Below are 6,000 nucleotides of genomic sequence, written 5' to 3'. Positions count from 1 at the left end.
ATGACGAACCTTAGCGGGCCGTTTAGATTCACACCTAGTAAACACCAAGGTCTAGTTTGCATTCCATCATCCGGAAGTTTTCTGAAGACCGGATGACATGAAGATTTAAAGGGAGGTATTCTATGCTACGTCATCTAATTTTATTTTTCTCTTGGTTGTTTCATAACTGTTCTCCCCTAAGTGATGGTTTTAATCATTTGCAATATGAAGAAGCATAAACTTAATTCTAGGAGCATTGTATTTACAGGGAAGGGATAAATCTGCCATATCCGATGATCAAACCGGACCCAGAATCTTACATTTCAACCTGCCCACCACCAGCAGAGGCTACAGTGGTTGGAAGATTTTCGAAATATATTAGAAGGTTTCAAAAAGTAGTGTGTTTGAGATCCTTGCAGACAGGAATAAGTAAAAGGCTCTCCTATTAGGTGGTCTCTCTCTGTCTGCACCTTTGTCCTATTTAGTGACACTAAGGCCATTTTGGATTCCCGAGACTCTCCGGGGCTGTACGAGTGGGGGAAGGGGGTCATTTCCAACCAAACAAGCAGGTTCCTAGACTAAGGTTGGTAACCTGCACCAAAGATAATCTTGTTTTCAACTCACTGGTGGTCATTTTTAGGAGCCAAGATCCGCCTCCCGGTTCTCTATCAGGGTTCTTTGGCCCAAAGGACTTTGCCCTTCCTTAAATTACGGGTCATCCTGCCATTTTCTGCAGCCGGACTGTCGGCAGGGTCACCCTTCCTATCACGGTCCCGCGACCGTGAGGCTGTCACGGGGCTGTCCCGGTGTGGTCCCCTCAGGGACTCGGCCAGCAAAGCGCGAAGCTGGGGCCGCCCGAGCCGAGCCGGGAACGGCGTTTGCCAGGGCCGAGGCGGAAGCCGGAGCCTTTGGCTGACGGGACCGCGGGAACCCGGAAACGCCTGGGCCGCACCGAGGCGGCCGCGGCGGCAGAGACGGCGGGAGCCGGCGGCGCTGCGGGTCAGCGGGCGCGGCGGAGCCGGCGGGCTCGGCAGCCTGGGGCGCCCGGTGTCGCGGAGCCCGGAGCTCCGGTGCGAGCAGCTGGCCGAGCCGCACGGCGGGTGAGCGGAGGGCTCTGGTGGGGTGTGGCGGGCGCCGAGGCCGGAGGCTGCGGGCTGGGATGGCGTTGGGGGCGGCTGATGTGTCCGGGCCACCTGGACCGCAGCCGAGAGCGGCTGCGCTCGTTCAGAGGGAGCAGATGAAGGGGCGCCTTGTATCTTCGGCCCGGACGTGCTGGAACGTTCTGGGTGGAGGAGGAAAAGGTCCAGAGGAGAGGGGTGTGGCAGGCGGTGTGCCCGTAAGCTCCAGACTGGCGGGCCAAGTGCCCAGGGGGCCAGGATGGCGGCCAGTCCTCCCGTGGCTGTCGCTGGAGCCCCCTCCGCGCCTGCGGTAGGGATGGGTCTGCCCGGCGAGGACACGGTGCTCAAGAAGCTGCAGGGACTTCAGGAGATGGAAAGGTTACCCGTGGTAAGGTTCGAGTGAGGGAGATTTGTGTCTGAGAGCGTGTGTGCGTGTGCGTGTGCGTGTGTGTATACACGGTTTCCATCAGAGGGTGGGGGTGGGACGCGGTGGACTTCAGGGAACATTTTAACTTAAGCCAACCAAAGTTTCTGCTCGTTCAAATGAATTAAGGGGTATTAGATGTAGTAATGCATCTTTCTGTAACAAGCCACTTATATTTTGTTTCTTTTGAGGAGCGTGTCCTTTCTTATATTCTATTAAATGTAACATTTAAACACCAGAGTTGAGTCTGTGTAGGCACTTCGTTTGGTAGTTGCAGGTGATGTTTGGTTGTTTCTCACGTGGTGGTCTTAATGCCATTGCTACTAACTCAAGTTGTTTCCTTTCAAATGAATTCTAGCTTACATTTCTGACTTCCTTTCCTTTATCCCCCCCCCCCAATGTGTCTGCCTCTATTTTCTGATTCTAATAACTTCCAAAGGGAACTTGCAGCTTTTAGCCTGTCTGCCCCACAACCCCTGTCCTGATTGCACACGCAGGCATACGCGCCCTCTTTTCTCTGTCCCGTCCTCTCCCCCGCATCCCCCCCCCACCCCCCGTGTCGGTGTTTGATGCGGGGCGGGGCTGGGCGAGGCGGGGCGGGGGTAGGCGAGGCGAAGCGAGGTGAACCCCGTGGGAATATTGGGCAAGCATTCATATCACTGAGCTGGAACTTCAGTTCTTTGTGATCGCTTTTTAAAGCCGGAAATTTAATGCTGTTCTCTGGCACTTCTCTGGGAAATACTCAGCGACTATTTATTTATTTAGTGGTCCTGCCGATGGAATGTAGGGCATACTGCGTGCTAGGTAAGTGCTTTCTTATTAATAGATTTTTAAATAATTTAGGCAGTCATTAAAAACTCTTCAAAATTTAAACCCTTGCGTGACTCAAATCAAAGTGACCCTTTCATTCTTTTTAAAAAGTTACTTTATCCAGCGCATGTTATATGTTTTGATGTTTTATTTGTTTAGTTTTAGATAGGGTTAGTTCACATCATAGTCCTCCTGGCTGGCCTGAGACTTAATAAGTATCCCAGGATAGCCTCTTAACTTGTGGCAATCTTCCATTGGATCCTAATTATCTCTAAAGCAGGATAATTATTATTGGTTCCATTTTATAGGTGGATATTGAAGATCACACTGGCCAGGTAATTTGCTCTAGGTCCTACTTCATTTGTGTTTGAAATGGATATAATATGTATTTAAACATGTGCCTTTTAAAGAATTTAAATCCTGAGTTAATGTGGATGGGTAAGAGAATCAATGGAAATAATTTGTGTTAAAAGCCTCATTCAGCAAATAGGAGCTTCTTTTCTTGAAAATTTTTGAAAGGCGAATTCCTACTTGACATTAAATAACTTTGTGGGTTTCCCCCCAAAGTTCAGATCAATGTAAATTGGTTGCTTAGTATTAGATTTCAGTTCTAAAAACAGCAAGTATATTCTAAATCTATTCAACTTAATTGTCTCCATTAATGAAAGAGTATAATTCTCCAATAATGAAAGATTGATGTGTGTGTATTCTTTCTTTCTTTTTTTTGTTTGACTTGTCAGGGATGGATATAGGGTTGTATATCATTCAGAGCACAGACTTTTGCAACTAGGCCTGCTATGTTTATACACACACATATATATGTTTATATATGCTTGTATACATGTGTGTATATATGTGTATATATTATAATTTTAAAATTTATTTTTTAAAAGGTGTTTTTAAACATTTATTTTCTATATGTGTTTTGCTTGAATGTATGTATGTGTACCATGTGCATGTAGTACCCTCAGAGGCCAGAAGAAGGTTCTGGATCTTCTGGGACTGGAATTACAGATGGTTGTATACCACCAGTGGTAGGATTGAACTCTGGTCCTCTGAAAGAGCAGTCAATGCTCTTATAACCTGGACCATCTCTCCAGCCCTGTTATATATTTTTAGTCATCATTTTAAAATGTGTTTTGCTGTTGGTATTTATGGCAGTGACTTTTGAAGCTAGAATATTAAGCAGCTTCTATAGTTGTTTGCCCAGAACTGTTTATCAACCACATAGAAGCTACTATCTCAAATGAAAACAAACCAAACAAAAAAAAAAAAAAAAAAAAGGGGAAAAACATGAAGATAAGTGATGACTGTCTTCTAGGTTCAGCAATGTGGTAGAAATTAGAGTTAATCTAAAATTGAAACTTTAGATCAGATAAAAGCCTAAGAAACAAGTTCATTCCACAAAAAAAAGATTTACATATGACTTTATACCTACTCTGTTTTTTTTTTCTCCTTAAAAATTGGATAAGAGTTTTTCCTGGAGCTAGTGAGATGGCTCAGTAGGTATTTTTATATTGTGCATATGGATGTTTTGCCTAGATGTGCGTCTGTACCACTTGTATGCAGAGGCCAGGAAAGGGCATCAGATCTCCTGTAACTGGAGTTTTTAATAATAATAATAATAATAATATTTTAGCACTTCATGTACCTAAGTGTTTTACCTGCATTTATGTCTGTGTACCACTTGTATCCAATGCTCTCTGAGGCCAAGAGAGGTCTTTGGATCCATTGGAATTAGAGTTACTGACAGCGTGAGCTGCCGTGTGGGTACTGGGAATTGAACTTGGGTCCTAGGGAAGAGCGGTCAGTTTCTTAGTCACCGAGTCATCTCTCCAGCCCCTTAATCTCACTTTCTTAAAGTGAAAAAGAAATGATACCTTCTTTTCAAATTAAATTATATTTAAATAAACAAATCTGGGTGTAGTGACTAGCAAGAAATCTGACATGTTATATATGCTTAAGGCTCTTAACTTATGAAGTTGTAGTTACTAGAAAACATAAGTGAGAACCTTTGTCTGTCTTCTGTGTGTAGAAAAACTTGTCACCTGAACTCTGAATATTCCAGAGCTCTTAAGGAAGACTTAATTCACAAAGAGATGATTCTTTGTGGAGGATTTAAGAACTAAGGATTTTGTCTTGCCTTTTTAAATCCAACACTGCAAATGCCTAATGTGACAGGGGCTGCTGGTGAGGGAGTCAGGGAATACAACATTGAGAAGAAGAAAATTTCTCCCATGTTGCCTGACCTAGGACAGATACACGGTCACTACCTTAATCTTTCTGCTTTGTTTTGATTCCATTTGAGGTGTTTCCTCCTCCTCCTCCTCCTCCTCACTCTTCTTCTTCTTCTTCTTCTTCTTCTTCTTCTTCTTCTTCTTCTTCTTCTTCTTCTTCTTCTTCTTCTTCTTCCTCCTCCTCCTTCTTCTTCTTCTTCTTTTTCTTCTTCGTGGTTTTTGTTTTGTTTTGTTTTTTTCGAGACAGGGTTTCTCTGTAGCTTTGGAGCCTGTCCTGGAACTAGCTCTTGTAGACCAGGCTGGCCTCGAACTCACAGAGATCCGCCTGCCTCTGCCTCCCGAGTGCCAAGATTAAAGGCGTGCGCCACCACCGCCCGGCGAGATGTATCTTTTAATCTATGTGGTTGATGAACAGTTCTGGGTAGACAAATAGAGTAACCGATTATATTCTAGTTTCAGAAGTCACTGGAATAATGTGTGCTGGATAAAATTCACGAGTGCTCTTGTAAGACAAGAGGGCAGGGGGAGGGGCTAAATGTGCTGGAGGACTGGGGGGATAGTCCAGTGGTAGAGCATGTGCTTAGCTTACAGCCAGTCCCAGGACTACCAAGGGAGAGAGAAGAGAGAAACACTCCCTTCTCTGTTTGTAGGTCTATAGATCTTACAGGACTCAGATACTATCATCTCTTAGTGACGTTTCCTAAGTCTTCCAGGAAGGCTTTTTAAAAAGACAAATATTTGTTCAAAAAGTACACAAAGGAATGAATAGTTTGAGATAGGCAGTAGTTTATGACAGGAAATTTAGGTAGGACCGGCTTATGAGGAGCAGTGTAGCCTCTGTTTGGTAAGGTGTCAGTTGGACTTTACAAATAAGGAAGGGATGTGGTTAAATGTATGTTTTCTTAAGCCACCTGCTGAATGGAGGGTACTTTAGGATGAGTTTGAACACATCAGATTATAGTGTGTCTAAGCCTCTGAGACTGGTAGAGCATCTACGTGGTGTCTTGCATTTTGATAGTGGCAGTTAAACAAATTGATTGGTATAGTAGAGCATGAGGGTGTTTGCTGAGCATGGTGAGGTTCTGGGTCCTATCTCTAGTGTGACTAAAAAAAATCTAGAATAAGTAGTAAAGAATCACTTGGTAACATTGGTAAAGTTTCTCTGATCCTATGGAAATGAATAATTTTATTTTGTTTTGCTTTTTTCGAAAGACAGGGTTTCTTTGTATAACAGCTCTAGCTGTCCTGGAATTCACTTTGTAGATCAGGCTGGCCTCAAACTCACCGAGATCCACCTGCCTCTGCCTCCCAAGGCATGTGCCACCATACTCAGCTCCTTCCTTCCTTCCGTCCTTTCTTTTTCTTTTTTATTTTTCAAGTTAGGTTTTTTTTTTCTTTGTGTGTGTGTGTGTGTGTGTGTGTGTGTGTGTGT

At 44.2% G+C, this 6,000-nt stretch overlaps 1 protein-coding gene across 1 annotated transcript in view; it reads left to right on the top strand.

Moving 5' to 3' along the window:
* Positions 1 to 789: 789 nt before the first annotated feature.
* The window catches only part of Slc35a3 (solute carrier family 35 member A3), a 48,426-nt gene continuing 43,215 nt past the window's right edge, over positions 790 to 6,000 (top strand). The window contains exon 1 of the mRNA XM_038311252.1: positions 790 to 1,079. The gene's annotated coding sequence lies outside the window, so the exon portion shown is untranslated. The remainder of the gene's footprint in view (positions 1,080 to 6,000) is intronic.

The sequence above is a fragment of the Arvicola amphibius genome, chromosome 14, assembly GCF_903992535.2.
Source record: "Arvicola amphibius chromosome 14, mArvAmp1.2, whole genome shotgun sequence".
Taxonomy (NCBI): Eukaryota; Metazoa; Chordata; class Mammalia; order Rodentia; family Cricetidae; genus Arvicola; species Arvicola amphibius.
The sequence above is the reverse complement of the archived record's forward strand: the minus strand, read 5'-3'. Positions and strand labels throughout refer to the sequence as shown.